This window comes from Lissotriton helveticus, chromosome 3_1 (assembly GCF_964261635.1).
Source record: "Lissotriton helveticus chromosome 3_1, aLisHel1.1, whole genome shotgun sequence".
Lineage (NCBI taxonomy): Eukaryota > Metazoa > Chordata > Amphibia > Caudata > Salamandridae > Lissotriton > Lissotriton helveticus.
The window spans coordinates 485,677,427-485,696,904 of NC_136061.1; positions in this window are offsets into that span (position 1 = coordinate 485,677,427).

Consider the following 19,478-nt stretch of genomic DNA (forward strand, 5'->3'; position numbering starts at 1 on the left):
AGCTCATTTCATTGATATTAAGTCCCACACCCATGGGCGTGTGCCCCAGGGCATGCTGGTCTCTGTAGTTCATTTTAAAATTCATACCAAGTGGATGCCGATTTTCCTCCAATATCCTGTATCTGTTTTCCTAGTGGGTTTGAAGGGAAACACATCACTGCCGCATCAGTCATATATTTGATCCAGCTATGCGGCCTTCTCCGCTCCTGCATGCCTGGTGGTTACCAAGCACAGAATCCGCATAAAAACGGTGGAGCACCTACGCGACCGAGTGCGTCGCTATTCATCCACACAAAAAGGTTGCCCCTATGGAGATGCCACACGCGGGGAAGTTGTAACAGCCTTTATTAGCGGACAGCCGTGCATTAGCAATGTGAACCCCTTCGACAGTTCATCTGAGCCCAACGCGTTTCGAGTACCACTGTCCTCTTGTTAACGGGCCAAAGGTGAGTAATAAAACCAGCAGTTACTGAAAGCTTCATTTCATTGATATTGAGTTCCACCCCATGGCCGTGTGCCCCAGGGCATGCTGGTCTCTGTAGTTCATTTTAAAATTCATACCAAGTGGATGCCGATTTTCCTCCAATATCCTGTATCTGTTTCCCAAGTGGGTTTGAAGGGAAACACATCACCGCCGCATCAGTCATATATTTGATCCAGCTATGCGGCTTTCTCCGCTCCTGCATGCCTGGTGGTTACCAAGCACAGAATCCGCATGAAAACGGTGGGGCACCTCCGCGACCGAGCGAGTCGCTATTCATCCACACAAAAAGATTGCCCCTATGGAGATGCCACACGCAGGGCTTTCAGCAACTGCTGGTGTGGATGAATAGCGACTCGCTCGGTCGCGGAGGTGCGTTTGCACATACTGGGGGTCCCTGGGGACCAACTAGCCCACCAGGAGCCTCCAGTATGGGCCAGGGGGCTCCCTTGCTGAGACATGTAAAGAGGCCACACCCCTTTTTACACCTCTGTGCCATGGAGCCCCCTGGCGCATACTGGAGGTTGCTGGTGGGCTAGTTGGCCCCCAGGGACCCCCATTATGCAAGGGGAATTAGTTCCCCCTCTGAAAAAGCGCCAGGGGGCTACGTTGCAGAGAGGTGTAAAAAGGGGCGTGGCCTCTGAACACCTCTCTGCAGCACAGCTCCCTGGCGCAAACTGGAGGTACCTGATGGGCTAGTTGGCTTACAGGTGACCTCCGGATTGAAGAAGAATATATTCCCCAACATAAAACACGCCACAGGGCGTGTTTGCACACATGTGTCCTCAGGCCCCGCCCCCTTCCTTCACTATTGAGCGAAATATTCCTCTAAAATCAACCGAAGTCCGAATTCCGATTTACTCACCTGTTATCACGAGAGACGTCAGTGCTGCATCTTTGAGCCCAGGACCGACCCTGAAAAGAAAATGTAACCATACTTACAGTAACTTGAATTTCCTTCCATAGGCAAACATTGACTGGTTTCACATTGACATTTTTCTAAGTGTGGAGTTTTGGAAGATTAAAAAATTCCTGTAAAATCAGCCGAACTACGAATTCCGATTTACTCACCTGTTATCACGAGAAACTTCAGTGCTGCATCTTTGAGCCCAGGACGGACCCTGAAAAGTAAATGTAACCATACTTACAGTAACTTGAATTTCCTTCCATAGGCTAACATTGGCATGTTTTACTTGGAAATTCTTCTAAGTGTGGAGTTTTGGAACATTAAAAAATTCTTCTAAAATCAGTCGAACTACTAATTGCGATTTACTCATCTGTTATCAGGAGAGACCTCATTGCTGCATCTTTTAGCCCACTATTGATCCAGAAAAGTAATTCTAATCGTAGTTACAGTAACTTGAATTTCCTTCCATAGGGTAACATTGACATGTTTCACTTGAAAAAATTTCTAAGTGTGGAGTTTTGGACCTTTAAAAAATTCCTCAAAAATCAGCCGAACTACGAATTTCGATTTACTCACCTGTTTTCAGGAGAGACCTCAGTGCTGCATCTTTCAGCTCACTACTGTTCCTGAAAAGTAAATTTAACTGTACTTACCAGTAACTTGAATTTTCTACCATAGGATATCATTGCCTGCTATATAAAATATATATAAATTAAAAAAATATAAAAAAATATAAAAATATTACAATTTCAATATTTTTAAAAACGTTTATTTTTTCAATTTATATACAAAAATACGTAATGTAATTTAAAAAATAAAATATCTAAAAATAAATAATTTAAAATAATGTAGTAAATCAGTATGAAAAAAATATAACAATTAATACATTTACAAATTAGCATTTACAAAACCTTTGAAATTCACTGAAAAAACCATAGGTTTCAGCCATGTTATAGTTAAAAATTAGCATTTAAAAAACCTTAGAAATTCACTGAAAAAACCATAGGTTTCACCCGTGTTATAGTTAAAAATTAGCATTTAAAAAACCTTAGTAATTCACTGAAAAAACCATAGGTTTCACACACGTTATAGTTAAAAATTAGCATTTAAAAAACCTTAGAAATTCACTGAAAAACCATAGGTTTCACACATGTTATAGTTATCTGGATATTTCACTCATACAAAACCATTGAAATTCCCCCGTTATAGTTAACTAAAACTCGCGTGCCCGCAATGCACTGCTGATGACGTCACATATTACATCACCACATTACAATACTAGAAAGGTTATGCTATGTTATGTTATATATAGATTTATAACGCGCTCCGTTAGTCAAGACTGTCCTGGCGCGGGGATGAAACTGAATCAGAGTAATTAGGGAATCAGCTATTCATGATCTATAAAAAGGTGAGTTTTTAGCAGTTTTTTAAAATTGATCAGGTTGGGAGCATGTCTAAGAGCATCAGGCAGGGCGTTCCACATCTGAGCTCCCTTTACCGTCAGAGATTGTCCCCCCAGGCGAACTCTTTTGAATCTGGGGACGACCACCTGCTTTCTAGAGGTAGATCGCAGCTGTCGGGTCGGAAGGTAGAAGGTAAATCTTTTGGCAAGGTAGGGAGGGCATGGTCCATGCAGGGCTTTATAGACGAGGACCAGAGTTTTAAAGCGCACTCTTTGGGCCACTGGAAGCCAGTGAAGCTCCTTCAGTTGTTTGCGAACGCTGAGTCTCCTCGGGATGTTATAGATGAGTCTCACGGTTGCATTCTGGACTACCTGTAGTTTTCTAATCAGGAAGTCAGGTGCCCCGATGTAAAGGGCGTTCGAGTAGTCCAGACGGGAGAGCACCAGTGCTCTAGCTACCGTTTCTTTGGCCGTTTGGGGGAGAAGGGGAAAGAATCTGCGAAGAGTGGTCAGGGTTCCAAAGCAAGTCCCCGCCAGTCTCGAGATCTGGTCACGAAAACACAAGTCGGCTCCAAACCAGATACCCTTCGGTTAGAAGAGTGATAGGGAGGTAGCCAGATATGTTGGGACCGTGAAGGTGTGTTCTCCAACAACTAACACAGCACTTGACCAATACCAACCTCCTTGACTCACATCAGTCAGGATTCCGGAAAGGGTGTAGCACGGAAACTGCAATCCTTAACATAATTGATGACATACACAAATCACTGGACCAAGACCAATGCTGCCTCCTCATTCTCCTCGATCTATCTGCAGCATTCGACACAGTTGACCATATTCTTCTCCTCAAAGCCCTCAAAGAAAGGGCTGGACTAGATGATATGGTGCTCAATTGCTTCTCCTCTTTCCTGCATAATCGCTCAAAAAGAATCAAAATGAGAAGCTTTGAATCCGACCTTCATCCAGTCAATAGAGGAGTTCCACAAGGTTCAGTGCTCTCCCCTCAACTCTTCAACATCTACATGGAACCCCTCTCCACCTTACTTAGAAAAGCTAACATCCCCTTCCACCTTTACGCAGATGATACCCAAATCTATCTGGAAATCTCCTCCGCTCAAGACATTCACAGACTCAACAAAACACTAAAGGAAGTCCAATGCTGGCTGCCTAGCAACCATCTAAAGCTGAACCCTGACAAAACTGAATTACTCCTCATTTCGAACAAAGAAGAGAACCCACAAATGATCAAATGGCTAAAAGATATTGACGCGCTAAATAAGAATCTCTCCCTAGCGGACTCTGTCAAATCACTAGGCATCACACTTGACTTCAAACTAGATCTAACCAAACACATCAAGATCTCGGCTAAGAGTGCCTTCCTTAATCTGAAGCTACTAAGCAAAATAAAACCTTTCATTCCACCCAGTGATCTCAAACAAGCCAGCCAAGCACTGGTGTTATCAAGGCTCGACTATGGGAATGCAATCCTCTCTGGAATAACCAAAATACATCTGTTTCCTCTGAAAACAACCCTCAACGCGGCTGCCAGAATGGTCACTGGAATAAAGAAATTTGACCACATCTCTCCGGCACAAAAAGAACTCAAATGGTTACCAATAGAATTGCGGGCAAACTTTAGAACAGCCTGCCTCACCCACAAAGCCCTTCACACTGGCAAACCTGAATATCTGGCATCCAAACTTAAAAAAGCGGGTCAGAACAGGAACCTCAGAAGCTCAAACACCCTTCTCCTGATCCCACTAAAAACTCAAAAACAAAAAACCAAGGATCGGTCCTTTGCCGGGAATGCACCCAAGATTTGGAACTCTATACCCCCTGACATCAGAACTATTCCTTCTTTCCCTAAATTCAAGAGTCAGCTCAAAACCCTGTTCCTTGGTCGTTCCTTAACTATCAGATAGGTTCACCCTGGAGTGCACCTCAAATCTCTCTTTGCACTGTATTGTACTTTGCTATGCTTTGCTATGCTATGTTGGCTTTCTTTTGCACCGCCTTGTAATTATGTGAAGCGCTCCGATACCTTGCGGTCTGGCTAGCGCTATACAAAACTTCCAAAATAAAATAAATAAATAAAACTCATGATATGGTCAGTTACATCACTCATGACATCACTATTGACATCTCAAATGACATCACTGATTACATCACTGCTGACATCATCCTTGTGAAAGAGTGACAGACCTCCTCTCAGCGTAATAGCGTAATATAACCTTTGATACACACAGTCAAAAATAGAAACTAAAATTTAAACAAAAAATGGAAATACCAATTCCATTTAGAACAACCTATTCAGTAATTCTAAAATCTACATACACATTCAGTCATTCACTAACAGTTCTATATAGGTACTCATACATGTACTCACTCATCATATGTACTGATACACCTATACATCTTATTACACACCGACACTCATCTATAGAGTTACCCACACGCAAACTCACACATGCAAATAAACCTGCATATACAGCTATACACTCACCACTACACTTACTTCTACAGAATCGTACACATACTTACTCTCTTAAACAATCACTTATAGAAACACATACTTATTTATACAGGAACTCTTACAATCTCTCGCTCTCACATATACTCACTTATATACATCACTTATATACATCAATACTCACATATACTAGTTTAAAACATATGTAGTTACTCATAAAGATACTATTGAGACAGTGATTCACTCACTAACACACCCATACACACACTCATCCACCCATACAGTCCTGCACACATGCTGTCTTCAAAACACATACAAACAGTGAGTCACCCATTCATGCATCTATGCGGTAAGTAATACCCCCCACCAAACCATACAGACACTCATACTGATACTCTAAAAACCAACTAATAGCCCTTATCGACACTCATGTAGCTAGTCACCAACCCATGCAGCCACTTATACACAAAGTGAGACACTGATACAGATATTTACATATTTAAACATTACTCGCTAATACATGTATTCACTAAGATTCACTTAATAAGTCAGTTATACAATCATTTTTACAAAAAAAACATCCATTTAGACACTCATTTACACATTTATACTTCCATCGACCTTTAGATATACATATGTAAAACATATTTATTTTTCAGAAAGTCACACATTCACTGGATGATGTCATCAGTGATGTCATCAGTGATGTCATTTGAGATGTCATCAGTGATGTCATGAGTGATGTAATATGTGACGTCATCAGCAGTGCATTGCGGGCGCGCGAGTTATAGTTAACTATAACGGGGGAATTTCAATGGTTTTGTATGAGTGAAATGTCCAGCTAACTATAACATGTGTGAAACCTATGGTTTTTCAGTAAATTTCTAAGGTTTTTTAAATGCTAATTTTTAACTATAACGTGTGTGAACGGGAAAGAAAAGAATATACCCTGCCGAGCATATGTATAGGTCCTACAAGAGGATCCTTCAATCAAAACATCGGGTGATCAAACACTGAACAACAGATCCAAGTACTACACATCATCATTTTAGTTTTCTTCTTTTTTATATAAAGCATTTATTATTTTATCACGGACATAGTCATTCATTATAAATGTAATTAATATACAGATGATAGGTAAATCAATTAGTGCATAAAAAAGTTTTATGTTATATTTAGACACTATCTAGAAAACAAAGGTGTCCCACGATAACCCATTCATCACAACAACAAACATACTCTGTAGCATACCATAAATAACACCAATCATACTCAATCAGACAACAGTTTCATTTTCATACTAATAATGCAGGGCCCACAGTCAAGATGGAATTACGACTGTATGGACAGTTTTTACAGAAGGTGAGGTGGCAGAGTACACGATGAGACCATTTGGCCAGAGTAGAACAACTTCTGCCGTTCACAGGAATCACGCCAACGCGCGTTTCGGTGTGAGGCTCTTTCAGGCCACACCTTCGTCGGGGCGATGATGTCTCTTGGGGTGGGGGACACACAACTGGGCAGTAATCAAAGTAGGTGCAGAAGTTAAATCAGACACAGCGGAGGGAAGAGAAACGTCCTCGTCTTGTGTATATAGAGAAGGATTGCAGGACCCGTCAGGTTTTTCCTCAGATATCCTATTTTATGAATTTCTCTCCAACAGTATGCTTATTCGATAGCCAGAAGCAAGGGGAAATCTCTACATCCAGATAGTCAGGTAAATTTGCTTGGTTTCAGCGGTACATTGCACTCAACCGAAATACAGCCAGAATGAATCCAAGAGATGAAAGCGCTATGTTTCAAAAGGTCCGTGCGTTTACAAGCTCCATGGGTTAAGTACTGCCGCTGATAGGAATCTCCCAATGTGGAAGCCGGTCCGCGTATAGGGAGCTGTCTTTAAACACCCGGAACTGTCACACACCTCCTGAAAAGGCACCCTCTAACGTGTGTGAAACCTATGGTTTTTTCAGTGAATATATATATATATATACATATACATATATATATATATATATTCACTGAAAAAACCATAGGTTATAGACCATATATAGTTAGGAATTAGCATTTAAAAAACCTTATTTTACTCACACAAAACCATTGAAATTCCATATATAGTTAGTTGCACTAACTATATATCGCGCACCCGCAATCCACTGCTGATGATGTCACATATTACATCATTCATGACATGGTCAGTGACATCCCTGATGACATCACTGATGACATCTCAAATGACATCACTGATGACATCACTGATGACATCTCAAATGACATCACTGATGACATCATGACACACCAATACCAGTTACTACATACGCACTCACTGATTCCTACGTCTACACACACATTCACTCATTCACCCATACAATCACTCATACATACAGTCACTCATTATTACAACACTATCATATGCACTCATACACCTATGCAGACACTCACACACTGCCACTCATCCATGGAGTTACTCACACACCTAGTCAGTCCTGTAAAGAATCAATCACACTTCCATTTCCTCATCTATACAGTTAAACACAGAACACCATACTTCAGTGACATCACTGATGACATCACTGATGACATCTCAAATGACATCACTGATGACATCACTGATGACAACATCCAGTGACTGTATGTTTCTGTAAAGTTAAAATATGTCTTACATATTGAAGAATGAGTGGATGTATAAGTGTCTGGATGAAGGATTTAGTAGGTGCGTGACTGACTGTATGAGTGAGTGATTAAATGTGTCTCACTGAATGCATGGGTTAGTGACTAAACTGTCTTAATTTGTGCATCATTATGTCTGTTGTGATGTAAACTGCTGCATGTGTTGATCATTAGCTATACGAGAGGCTATATGTGTTATTAATTGGTTGCCCAAGTATTTCTATGGGAGATTGAGTTTGTGTGGGGGTGGCTGGAAGGTGTGTGACTCTGTGCATAGATGTGTGAGCAGTTTATTCACTAGGTGTATGAGTTCAACAGTGCATGTGGAAACAGCTACATGGGCAGTTGGCTGTGTGCATGAGTGTATTGATGAGTGAATGGATATCTCAATGCTACATGTCATAGTAATTACATATGTAAAACACAGTACATGTGAGAGTTGGCATATATAAATAACTGTGCATGAGAGCCACTGAATGAGTGAGTGGTTGTATCGATCATTGTGAACTTGTATCAGGGATTGTATAAGAGAGTAAATATGTGTTAGTATATGTTTCAATAAGTAAGGTGTGTATAACTGTATAGTTGAAGAAATGGAGGTGAGATTGTTTCTTTGCATGACTGACTGGGTGTGTGAGTAACTCCATGGATGAGTGGCAGTGTGTGAGTGTCTGTATACACTGAGTGTATCTAAGGTTATATTAGAGTCTGAAGAGGTTTATCGTATTAGCACAAGAATGATGTCAAATGAGACGTCATCAGTGATGTCATCAGTGATGTCATTTGAGATGTCATCAGTGATGTCATCAGTGATGTCACTGACCATGTCATGAATGATGTAATATGTGACATGATCAGCAGTGGATTGCGGGTGCGCGATATATAGTTAGTGCAACTAACTATATATGGAATTTCAATGGTTTTGTGTGAGTAAAATAAGGTTTTTTAAATGCTAATTCCTAACTATATATGGTCTATAACCTATGGTTTTTTCAGTGAATTTTCAAGGTTTTGTAAATGCTAATTCCTAACTATATATGGTCTATAACCTATGGTTTTTTCAGTGAATTTCAATGGTTTTTTAATAGCAAATATCATAAGCTGTCGAATGTCAAGTACGTGGTAAGTGAAAACATTTTCGTGTTTATGCACACTGATCTGCTTTGAATGGTGCCCCCCCCCCTCATTTCTATTAGGAGTACTCTCTCTTTGCAGATAGTGAAAGGTAGTTAACGCAGGCCTTTGCCCCCGTTGTAATCCGTCGTGCCTGCTTCTCTCTCCATTTGATTGATTGTTATCCAAGTATTTACTGTTTTAGAATTAGTTCTCTTTGGTTCATTCTCTATTTACAAACAAACACAGAGTCGCAATACTCTGTTTAGTCTTTGCAGATAACGAAAAATCGTGTAAAAAAAAAGAAAAGGAATCGAGCAAAATCAGTAGGCCACTAATGGGATCTCTTTTTGACCTCGCTAAAATAGAAACATTAGGAACAACCCCTCATGACTAATACAAAACTAGTGAGATGAACTGAACTCCACACAATGATGGCTGCAAAACAGCTCGGCTCCGCCACCCACCCCGCCCAAAATAACGATAAAGAGCGGCTGCCATGATTGGTTGCGGAATGGCCACGACGGAGCTACGAAATGGTGCTGCTCTCATGCTAACCCCAGCTTCAGTCTGAAACATCCAGAAACACTGTAGACTACCAATTCGATCAGTTCCGGTAGCGCCCCAATGTAACCCGGTAGAGAAGAACTAGCCCTCCCCTCTTTGACTGATGGTTCTTGTTGCCTGTCCCTTCTGTTGTCATTTAACAGAACTATTTAGCCTGCTGAAAGGGGTTGTGTTCCGACCGCTGGTTGGTGGAGACATTTTGACTATATTCTGGACCTGCGTTGTCGCGTAATGCGTCATATGACGCGCCGCGTTAGCGCATCCGGAAGTCATCCGGGGCGCGCAGCGCGTAACGTAAGCATAACAAGTCATGTGACTTGTTAATAAAACTTTTCATTGGTTCATTTTACTTTTCTTATTGTAATGATGAAAGGCTTGGTCATATGACCTAAAAATTACGCTTTTCATTACTTCCGAACATTATTTTTTCTTAAATATATGTTATAATGTTCCAGGCTAATGTACTTTCCCGGAAATTTTACAACTGTCCTGCAAGTAAAATATATTCTTTTTTCGAGAAAAAGAGCGTTTCTTCGTCCCATGACGGAGCCGTTGAGCAAAAGAGGGTCGACCTGTCTTAGTCGCCGATACGCCTGAATATGAGATTCTTATCGATCACTTTATGTTGCAGGAATAGAAAACACAACAGCCCTTGACCATTTATCTTTACTGCGTTCCTTCGTATTATACCTTTTACCCTTCATGTAATTGGTCTGCTTTATTTCACTTGCCTTTTAATGATTCTAAAACAGTGACTATTATTAAAAACTTTACCAATGTATATACTACTACCATGTTTTCTTTTAAAAACCTTTATTGTGAAAATTTCATTATACAAATACGAGCCTATAACCACGTGGGCCTGCCACGGAGCAAACTGTAATCGTATATGATGAATAGACATTTACACTGTAGAGGAACGTAACAGGCGGGCCATTAGGTTGCAAGAACTAAGGTGTCTAACAGTTACGGAATCGGTGGACGTACATTTTATAATTAAAATACGACAGGGCCAGTTACAATAAAATTATCTAGATATACATTTGCGGGCAAGTACCATGGGTGACGTTAATTCGAACTTTCAACAGTACAGTAATCAATAACACATCAGAACTTAATATCAATAGGGATGTCGAAATATTCAATCAATTCTCGTCCCCGCCCGCCATGTGCTTCAAAACTGCATACGTATCTCGTGATTTCAAGGTTCTGCAACCAGTACACAACAAGGAGTTACGAGTCCCATTTATTCCGGCGCCATTTTGGGCGAGGACGGGCAGGTCCAGGATATAGTCAAAATGTCTCTACCAACCATCGACTATGATGATGTTCATATGCTGTATTTATTAGAGTAACACTCATCTGTCCACATGAAATTAATTTGCCACAATCTAAACATGTCATTTTAATCTTTCCAAAGTTCTTCTAAATATTTGGGACCGTTTCCCTTGCCTCTGAAGCTCTCAGTGCCACTTCTTTGATGAATGTACTAGCAGGTCAGGGGTTCTCCTCCAAATCTCTCTTTTATGCAGCACTATAATTAATTGGTGCCACCTCTCCATATGACGATGCATGGTATAGTTACCACAACTATATTTTTTTTCGGTTCCTCTGGAGAGTTCATCGTGGCAGATGAAGCGTGTAACGTACCGGGCATTTACCTTTTTTTGCATGTACAGGAAAGGAAAAAAAAATTGAGCGTCCGAGTTCTAAGGTGTCCCAGGGCCATTTTAGTGGACCAGGCCCAAATCCAAAGAACAGGCCGCCATTTTGAGAGTCCTCTTGCAACCGCCTGTCGCTGTAGCATCAAGAGCAGCCGAAACTCAGCTGAATGGCAACTGAAACGGTAAAGGGGCGCCCCACTACAGCAGACGAGCCTCCACCTAGGAAGGCCCATTCACGCCGCCTCCCCCCCCCCCCTTCGGGCACCCCACACCGTTATTCGGAGCAGTATTGTAGGATGGCCACACCAGTGCGGCAACTTGCTAGACATTACCTCGGTGGTAACCGAATCTCAACGCCTTGTGGTGTCTTCTATTCAGAAAACATTGTTATGCTGCCTTCGACCTATTCGCCGCAAGTGCGCACACAACTCAACTGCATAGCTTGCTAGACACCACCTCGGTGCCATCCGGATCTTGGAATCTCAGCGCCTTTTGGTGTCTTCTCTTCAGAAAATATTGTTGCGCTGCCTTTGGCCCCATTCGCACATCGGTCCGCAACTTAGACATCACCTCGGTGCCATCCGGATCTTGGCATCTCAGCGCCTTGTGGTGTCAGTCAGAAAATATTGTTGCGCTGCCTTTGGCCCCATTCGCACATCAGTCCGCTACTGACACCATCTCACAGGCCAACAGGGCGCCCCACGCCGACTTTTACCATTGTAGGATGGCCACACCAGTGCCACAACTTGCTAGACACCACCTCGGTGCCATCTGGAACTTGGCATCTCAGCGCCTTGTGGTGTCTTCAATTCAGAATATATTGTTGCGCTGCCTTTGGCCCCATTCGCACATCGGTCCGCTACTGACGCCATCTCACAGGCCAACGGGGCGCCCCACGCCGACTATCAGCATTGTAGGATAGCCACACCAGTACAGCAACTTGCTAGACATCACCTCGGTGCCATCCGGATCTCGGCGCCCCACTGCAGATGAAGTGCCTCTCAACTATGAAACCACCACGGTGACATCCGGATCTTGGCGCGTTGTGGTACCTTCGGCCTATTCGCACATCGGTCCGCTACTGACGCCATCTCACAGGCCAATGGGGCGACCCACGCCGAGTTTCAGCATTGTAGGATGACCACACCAGTGCACCTTACTAGACACCACCTCGGTGCCATCCGGATCTTGGCATCTCAGCGCCTTGTGGTGTCTTCTATTCAGAAAATATTCTTGCGCTACCTTTGGCCCCATTCGCACATCGGTCCGCAACTTAGACATCACCTCGGTGCCATCCGGATCTTGGCATCTCAGCGCCTTGTGGTGTCAGTCAGAAAATATTGTTGCGCTGCCTTTGGCCCCATTCGCACATCAGTCAGCTACTGACACCATCTCACAGGCCAACAGGGCGCCCCACGCCGACTTTTACCATTGTAGGATGGCCACACCAGTGCCACAACTTGCTAGACACCACCTCGGTGCCATCTGGAACTTGGCATCTCAGCGCCTTGTGGTGTCTTCAATTCAGAATATATTGTTGCGCTGCCTTTGGCCCCATTCGCACATCGGTCCGCTACTGACGCCATCTCACAGGCCAACGGGGCGCCCCACGCCGACTATCAGCATTGTAGGATAGCCACACCAGTACAGCAACTTGCTAGACATCACCTCGGTGCCATCCGGATCTCGGCACCCCACTGCAGATGAAGTGCCTCTCAACTATGAAACCACCACAGTGACATCCGGATCTTGGCGCGTTGTGCTACCTTCGGCCTATTCGCACATCGGTCCGCTACTGACGCCATCTCACAGGCTAATGGGGCGACCCACGCCGAGTTTCAGCATTGTAGGATGACCACACCAACTTGCTAGACATCACCTCGGTGCCATCCGAATCTTGGCATCTCAACGCCTACTGGTATCTTCCATACAGAAAATATCACCTCGGTGGTAACCGAATCTCAACGCCTTGTGGTGTCTTCTATTCAGAAAACATTGTTATGCTGCCTTCGACCTATTCGCCGCAAGTGCGCACACAACTCAACTGCATAGCTTGCTAGACACCACCTCGGTGCCATCCGGATCTTGGAATCTCAGCGCCTTTTGGTGTCTTCTCTTCAGAAAATATTGTTGCGCTGCCTTTGGCCCCATTCGCACATCGGTCCGCAACTTAGACATCACCTCGGTGCCATCCGGATCTTGGCATCTCAGCGCCTTGTGGTGTCAGTCAGAAAATATTGTTGCGCTGCCTTTGGCCCCATTCGCACATCAGTCCGCTACTGACACCATCTCACAGGCCAACAGGGCGCCCCACGCCGACTTTTACCATTGTAGGATGGCCACACCAGTGCCACAACTTGCTAGACACCACCTCGGTGCCATCTGGAACTTGGCATCTCAGCGCCTTGTGGTGTCTTCAATTCAGAATATATTGTTGCGCTGCCTTTGGCCCCATTCGCACATCGGTCCGCTACTGACGCCATCTCACAGGCCAACGGGGCGCCCCACGCCGACTATCAGCATTGTAGGATAGCCACACCAGTACAGCAACTTGCTAGACATCACCTCGGTGCCATCCGGATCTCGGCGCCCCACTGCAGATGAAGTGCCTCTCAACTATGAAACCACCACGGTGACATCCGGATCTTGGCGCGTTGTGGTACCTTCGGCCTATTCGCACATCGGTCCGCTACTGACGCCATCTCACAGGCTAATGGGGCGACCCACGCCGAGTTTCAGCATTGTAGGATGACCACACCAGTGCACCTTACTAGACACCACCTCGGTGCCATCCGGATCTTGGCATCTCAGCGCCTTGTGGTGTCTTCTATTCAGAAAATATTCTTGCGCTACCTTTGGCCCCATTCGCACATCGGTCCGCAACTTAGACATCACCTCGGTGCCATCCGGATCTTGGCATCTCAGCGCCTTGTGGTGTCAGTCAGAAAATATTGTTGCGCTGCCTTTGGCCCCATTCGCACATCAGTCAGCTACTGACACCATCTCACAGGCCAACAGGGCGCCCCACGCCGACTTTTACCATTGTAGGATGGCCACACCAGTGCCACAACTTGCTAGACACCACCTCGGTGCCATCTGGAACTTGGCATCTCAGCGCCTTGTGGTGTCTTCAATTCAGAATATATTGTTGCGCTGCCTTTGGCCCCATTCGCACATCGGTCCGCTACTGACGCCATCTCACAGGCCAACGGGGCGCCCCACGCCGACTATCAGAAGAGTTTTAGCCTACTGGTATCTTCCATACAGAAAATATTGTTACGCTGCCTTTGGCCCCATTCGCACATCGGTCCGCAACTTAGACATCACCTCGGTGCCATCCGGATCTTGGCATCTCAGCGCCTTGTGGTGTATTCTCTTCAGAAAATATTGTTGCGCTGCCTTTGGCCCCATTCGCACATCGGTCCGCAACTTAGACATCACCTCGGTGCCATCCGGATCTTGGCATTTCAGCGCCTTGTGGTGTCTTCTACTCCGAAAATATTGTAGAAAATATTGTTGCGCTGCCTTTGGCCCCATTCGCACATCAGTCCGCTACTGACACCATCTCACAGGCCAACAGGGCGCCCCACGCCGACTTTTACCATTGTACGATGGCCACACCAGTGCCACAACTTGCTAGACACCACCTCAGTGCCATCCGGATCTTGGCATCTCAGCGCCTTGTGGTGTCTTCAAATCAGAAAATATTGTTGCGCTGCCTTTGGCCCCATTCGCACATCGGTCCGCTACTGACGCCATCTCACAGGCCAACGGGGCGCCCCACGCCGACTTTCAACATTGTAGGATGGCCACAGAAGTGCGACAACTTACTAGACACCACCTCGGTGCCATCCGGATCTTGGCGCATGTGCTGCCTTCGGCCTATTCGCACATCGGTCCGCTACTGACGCAAACTCACAGGCCAACGGGGCGCCCCACGCCGACTTTCAGCATTGTAGGATGGCCACACCAGTGCGGCAACTTGCTACACACCACCTCGGTGCCATCCGGATCTTGGCATCTCAGCGCCTAGTGGTGTCTTCTATTCCGAAAATATTGTTGCGCTGCCTTCGGCCCCATTCACACATCGGTCCGCTACTGACGCCATCTCACAGGCCAACGGGGCGCCCCACGCCGACTTTCAGCATTGTAGGATGGCCACACCAGTGCGGCAACTTACTAGACACCACCTCGGTGCCATCCGGATCTTGGCGCGTTGTATTGCCTTCGGCCTATTCGCACATCGGTCCGCTACTGACGCCGCCTCACGTGCCAACGTATTTTCTCCGCATTTTATACCCTATGCCGCATAACAGGTCATGTGACTTGTTTATAAAACTTTTCATTGGTTCATTTTACTTTTGGTTTCCTAATGATGGAAGGCTTGATCATATGACCTAAAAACAACACTTTTCATTGGATGAAAACTTTTTTTTTTCCCCAAACGATGAAAGCCCCACCTTGTTTCTGGATGTTTCAGACTGAAGCTGGCGTCAGCATGAGAGCACCACCATCTCGTAGCTCCGTCGTGGTCATTCCGCGAGCAATCATGGCAGCCGCTCCCCACCAGAAGCCTGCAGGAGTCGGGGCCCCCAAAACTTTTGATGAATTCTCAAGGCGGAGGGGACGCTTTCGAGAATGGGGTCCAAGACCTAGCAGACAAGCGTCCGATTTCCAAGGTGTCCCAGGGCCATTTCAGTGGACCAGGCCCAAAAAGGAAAGAGCCTGCCGCCATTTTGAGAGTCCTGTGACAGCCGCCTATCGCTGCACCGCAAGAGTGGGCGCAACTCAGCTGAATTGCGGCTTTTGACACAGTGGACCAAAAACGGACGGAATGGCAACTGAAACGGTAAAGGGGCGCCCCACTACAACAGATGACACTCCACCTGGAGAGGCCCGTTCACGCCGCCTCCCCCGGGGCGCCCCACGCCGTTATTCGGAGCAGCATTGTAGGATACCAAAACCAGTGCGGCAACTTACTGGACATCACCTTGGTGCCATCGTTCTGCTGCCTTGGAACTATTCGCACAACAGTTTGCTACTGATGACCCACCCCCGCGACGCCCCACGCCGTTATTTGCTGGGTGGCAACTTACTAGACATCACTTTCGTGTCATCTAGATTTCAGCGCGTTCTGCTGCCTTGGAACTATTCGCACAACAGTTTGCTACTGATGACCCACCCCCCGCGACGCCCCACGCCGGAAATCTGGACGTTGTGCTGCGTTGGGACTATTCGCACAGCCGACCGCTACCTCGTTGTTTTTCCCTAAAAATGTTTATATGTTATTACTATTTTTGTTTTCTTGTATATATTTATAAATTATTAAAGTTTTATAATCTTACTACTTTGTCGGAGTGCTATATATTTTTAATGTGACACATAATTGTAAAAACTTTGATGTACAAAGAGTCATCCCTGGAATCTTCCGCTTCAGGCTCGGTCCCCTCCCCAATCACAATACAGGATGGTTTTCAGATAATAGCAACGCTTCTGCTGTGACGGATCTCATCGAGTGTGGGCCTTGATCTACTATAACTCCTTTGAAGAGGGGTGATTCTTTACAGCTGTGGCCATAAACTACATCTGCAGGGCTAGCTGATACCCTAATACCCTAGGACCAGCCTGGCCAATCGGACACAGAGGAAAAGGAGTGTCAGAGGGTGCGGTAGTGAATAGGGCAAAAGGGAGGTGTCGGGCAGGCACAGGGTGTGATTCTCAGGGAAGAGCAGCGCAGATGGGGGGAGGTTTATTACCCATGCATAAGACAGAGAGCGGGGGTGACCACTGCCTGGGGGAGATGCTTGCGAGGGTGGGGAGCCATGCTAAGGATCGACAGCGTGCACAGAGTGGGTCTGGTCAAGGCATCTAAAATGGCTGCCGTGCACGACAAAAGTGTGGCATTTGAAAAAAGACAAGATGGCGCAGACAATGTTTTTCAACACTTCCTGATTTCCTTCGAATCGAACGTTAACAGACGTTGGGGCATATTACCAAAGTTAAGCGATATTTATCCCTAACGATGCTTAACAACGATTATTTTACCGTCAGAAATTATCGCAGATAAACCTTGCTATTATCAAGGTTTATCGCAAATACGATAAAAAACGACCGCAATGCATTAATATCGCTGAAAACTCAGCGATATTCATGCATTACCGAGCTAATGCTCTTAGCCATGTTATCCACCTCCCATTGGATAACATGGCTAAGAACTGCTCAGGGCAGGTGCTAGCTTTTGGAGATATTCGCGCTTATCTCGAATATTTCCAAAAGTTAATAATAGGAGATAGCGATGTTAGCGACTGTTTCCAGTCGCTAACATCTTGGCATGCCCACTTTGCATGTCATTAGTGATAAATATCACTCACATGCAAAGTGGGGCCCAAGATGGTCGCTATCTCCTACTAGCCGTCGCTAACTGGTGTTAGCAACAGCTAGGTAATACAGATATAATTTTATCTCCGCGAAGCGGAGCGCTGTTACAGATATATATCTTGTTTTTGAACGTTAATTTCTCAAAATGCACTGAAGCACATATATTGAGACCTAGCAAAGGCACATCGGGCTACCAGTCCCTAATATTTTACCAAGTTTCGTGCAAATCCATTCAGCCGTTCGATTATTATTATTATTTTTTTTTTTTTGCCCCGCGGGGCCCTTTTAAAACCTCCACATCAAACCTAGGGGGTCAGCGAGGATCTACTATGCCCCCTTATGGTCATTTGCCCCTTCGCTTTGGCCTCCTCTTGTCTCTCGATCCTACCGAGAGACAAGATGGCGGCCGCTACGGACTGTTTGGAATGTTTACAGACACCGGAGAGCCAATCAGCTTCGCTTCGCAAAGCTCCGTAACGCGAAAAGTACGCGAAGCGGTGCGCTGTTACAGATATATATCTTTTTTTGAACGTTAATTTCTCAAAATCCACTGGGGCACATATATTGAGATCTAGCAAAGGCACATCGGGCTACCAGTCCCTACAATTTTGCCAAGTTTCGTGCAAATCCATTCAGCTGTTCGATTATTATTATTTTTTTATTTTTTTGCCCCGCGGGGCCCTTTTAAAACCTCCACATCAAACCTAAACGGTCAGGGAGGATCTACTATGCCCCCTTATGGTCATTTGCCCCTTCGGTTTGGCCTCCGCTTGTCTCTCGATCCTACCGAGAGACAAGATGGCGGCCGCTACGGACTGTTTGGAATGTTTACAGACGCCGGAGAACCAATCAGCTTCGCTTCACAAAGCTCCGTTGCGCGCAAAGTACGCGAACTGGAGCGCTGCCCGGTCCGCTGTTACAGATATATATCTTTTTTTAAACGTTAATTTCTCAAAATCCACTGTAGCACATATATTGAGACCTACAAAAGGCACATCGGGCTACCAGTCCCTACAATTTTGCCAAGTTTCGTGCAAATCCATTCAGCCGTTTGGGCTAAAAGGGAGGCCAACCGCCCTATGGAAAACTCAATGTTAAAAACACGTTTTGGGACCCCCCTTTTTTCTCGGCCCCCCCTTGACGAACCCCCCCCAAATTTTCAAGGGCTGCTCAGAAACAAAATGTGCCATTTTCCTGAAAATTTCAGCCAATTCCGTCCACAAACGCCAAAGTTATTAGACATAGAATTTTCAAAAATCCCATAGAGAAAAAATCCTAACTATATATACCTACTGGCGACCGCCAGTAGGTAATATATATATATATATATATATATATATATATATATTCACTGAAAAAACCATAGGTTTCACGCCAGTTATAGTTAGGAATTAGCATTTAAAAAACCTATTAAATTCACTGAAAAAACCATAGGTTTCACACCAGTTATAGTTAGCTGGAAATTTTACTCGCATAAAACCATTGAAATTCCCACGTTATAGTTAGTTGGACTCAATATAACTTGCGCGTGCAATGCACTGCTGATGACGTCACATATTACATCACTCATGACATGGTCAGTGACATCACTCATGACATCACTAATGACACCATCCTTGTGACAGGTTTTTTAAATGCTAATTCCTAACTGTAACTGATGTGAAAGCTATGGTTTTTTCAGTGAATTTCATAGGTTTTTTAAATGCTAATTCCTAACTATAACTGGTGTGAAACCTATGGTTTTTTCAGTGAATTTCATAGGTTTTGTAAATGCTAATTCCTAACTATATATAGGGCCTCAAACCTATGTTTTTTTCAGTGAATTTCAT